We start from the raw sequence: 3,330 nt of genomic DNA, 5'->3' as shown, positions 1-3,330 counted from the left end.
GACGCCTTCCCCCTCTGGCCAGCGGCCTGGGCCGGCCTCGTCGATTTCACCAGCTGCCCCCGTGCAACCGGTGGCCAGCACGCGCCTCTCCAGGGGTGACCAGTGGCCCCAAGCGTGCCCGGGACTTGCACTGGCTTCTCCCACCACCACCTGGCCGCCCAGCCTGACGAGTGCCCTCCAACGGCTCCTCTGCGTGCCCCATGAGGCCTTCCTCTGCGGCGGTGCTCTGGCCGCTCTCCTCCTGACCAGTAGCCTGGAACGGAGTGATTCAACCTCTCACTTCTCATGGTCTTAGAAGCCCAGTTCCGCCACCAGGGCCTCTGTGGCCCCGGGGTGGGGCACCGGGTGCTCTCTCCCTTACTCACCCCTGAAAGGTCCTCCCACTCTTCCCCCTATCCAGGGAATCCCAGGAATGCCACCCCCCCTTCCTCCTTCCCGCGTTCCCCTCACTCCCTCCCAGCCTTGGGGGAGGGGAGGGGAACCCGGCTGGCAGGGACAGGTGATTGGGGGAGGGGAAGAGTCCTGGGCACCTGGGAGGAGGGGGAGGAGTCCAGTCACTGGATGGAGGGGAGGGTCACAGGTCAGATTGCCCTAGGCATCTTATGAGCCTGGTCGGACTGGGATAAAAGCCCCTGCCTTCTGCCTGGGTGGTGGTGGGGAGGGAGACGTCACTGGGTACCTGGGAGAAGCTAGCCCCCCCCCCCCCCCCATCAGAATGGGGGGTCCTATACCAGCGCTGGTCAGGCTGGGAGAGGTTACCCAGGCATCTGATCAGCCTGGGGCGAAGTGGTCCCCGGAGCCTGGACTTTGCCTGGTCAGGCACAGAGGGAAGGCTGAGATTACCGGAAGTTGCTGGTCAGACTGGTCAAGGCTACTTCATCCAGCCTTCACAGAGGACAGCAACTGTTACCTGGGAAAGATAACTTTTCGGTATTAGCTAAAGGCCCCTTCCTCCAGGAAGCCTTCTTTCAGGCCCCCCCTGGCTGGGTCAGGTTTCCCCTTGGGGTTTCCCCAAAGCCCTGGGCTCCCCCACCTCAGCCCTGCATACTCGGGTGGTCCCTGTCTGGGGATGGGTCTGTCCTCCGTGGGGTGTGAGCCAGTGAGGGCAGGGCCAAGGATGGCCTGGTCACAGTGGTGTCCATGGCACCGCCCAGCACAAGACCAGACCTGGGGCAGGCACTCAGGGAAGGTGTGCCAGACTCAGCCTCGGGGGCACACAAGGATCACGGCAGGACACACCGCACAAACTCACGCTGATGCAGCCGCACTCTGAGACAGTCTCAAGCGCTCCCTCCCTGGGACAGGCTCCCCCGCCCAGAGCCCAGACAGCTCTTCTGTTCAGGCCTGTGCACCTGCTGCCTGGCTGGACCCCGGCAGGTCCCCTCTCATCAGCCCTCCCCCTTCCGCCTTCCTCAAGAACCCAGCCAGCTGAGGTCCTGGGGGAGGCGGAGGAGGACAGGAGTGTGGATGAAAGAGGAAAGCCATCCGCACCAGCGGCAGCCCTTGCAGACTTGCAGAAACTAGTCTTGTAACATCATCTGCTTTCTCCCTTGTGATTTATTCCCACAGTGCAGCCAGAGGGATCTCATTAAAATGTGAGTCAGTTCCAATCACTCTTCTGTCCCCGAGTCCTCCCGTGGCTCCTGTTTCCCTCAGAGGGAAAGTGCAAGTTCTCTCCACAGCTCACAAGGTCCTCGGTCTGGTCATCCTCGCCTCCCTGACTGTCTCCCACTCACTCCCCTCATTAGCACCTCTCTCTGCCACAGGGGTCTCTTAGCGGCCATGCTGGTCCTCTAACATACAGGCACAGGCAGCCCCAGGGCCTTTGGATGTGCTCCTGTCTGCTGGGATGTTCTTCCCCCACAAAATTTCCTCCCTTTCTTGCTTCGAATCTCTACTCCAACCTACCTCATTAAACAGCGTTCCTTGACCATCCTATCTAAAATAGCAACTCCGGCTGGGTGTGGTGGCTCACACCCGCAATCTCAACACTTTGGGAGGCTGAGGTGGGAGGATTGCTTGAGCCCAGAAGTTTGAAACCAGCCTGGGAAACATAATGAGACCTCATCTCTACCACCAAAAAAAAAAAAAAAAATCAACAAAATTAGTCAGGCATGGTGGCACATGCTTATAGTCCCAGCTACTTCCAGTGAGCTGTGATCATGCCACTGCACTCCAGCCTGGGCAACAAAGTGAGACCCCATCTTTACAAAAAAAAAATAGCCAGACAGGGTAGTGCTTGCCTGGAGTCCCGCAGGAGGCTGAGGCAGAAGGATCACTTGAGCTCAGAATGTAGAGGCAGCAGTGAGCCATGATTGTGCCATTTCACTCCAGCCTGAGTGAGCCCCCAAGTATTAAAAAAAAAAAAAACCCTCCAACCTACCTCATTAAATAGCTCTCCTAGTCCGTCCTCTCTAAAACAGCAATCTCTTCTACCCTAGCCACTCAATTTCCATATCTTACTACATTTTTCAGCATAGCACTTACTACTGCCAGATAAATTATGCTTAGCTTTTCTTTCTTTCTTTCGAGTCAGTCTTTCTGTCACCCAGGCTGGAATGCAGTGGCATGCTCACGGCCACCCCAGCGTCCACCAGCTGGGCTCAGGCAATCCTTCCACCTCAACCTTCCAAGTAGCTGAAACTACAGGTGCACGCCACCATGCCCAGCTAATATTTTTGATATATTGTAAAGAAGAGGCCTCAACAAGTTGCCCAGGCTGGTCTTGAACTCCTAGGCTCAGGCAATCTTCTCACCTCGGCCTCCTAAAGTGCTGGGATGACAGGCTTTAGCCACTGTGCCCGGCCACAGCTTGGCTGTTTTTTTTATCATTTGTCCTGAGCAGAATTTAAGCTCCAAGAGAACAGAAACTTTCATCTACCAGAACCGTGCCAGGCATGTGGAGGAGGGAAGGAAGTTTTTGTGGACTGAATTAAATCATCTTCCAATTCCATCTTTACTGTTTCATGTGCAACCCTTATATATTTTAATTCACAAGTCTTATCTTTCCTTTATGTTTCTCCCATTATTTTGCATGCAGTGTGTGACAGCTAATCTTTTTTTTTTTTTGAGCCAGGATCTCACTCTGTCGCCCAGTCTAAAGTGCAGTGGTACAATCGTGGCTTACCACAGCCTCGACCTCCTGTGTTCAGGTGATCCTTCCACCTCAGCCTCCTGAGCAGCTGGGACTAGCAGCAAGCGCCACCACGCCTGGCTAACTTTTTAAATCTTTTGTCAAGATGAGGTCTTGCTATGTTGCCCAGCCTGGTCTTTTTTTTTTGAGTTGGAGTCTCACTCTGTTGCCCAGACTGGGGTGCAGTGGCACGCTCC

This window comes from Carlito syrichta, unplaced genomic scaffold (assembly GCF_000164805.1).
Source record: "Carlito syrichta isolate Samal-C Ts95f unplaced genomic scaffold, Tarsius_syrichta-2.0.1 Scaffold111585, whole genome shotgun sequence".
Lineage (NCBI taxonomy): Eukaryota > Metazoa > Chordata > Mammalia > Primates > Tarsiidae > Carlito > Carlito syrichta.
Note: the sequence above shows the minus strand (reverse complement) of the source record.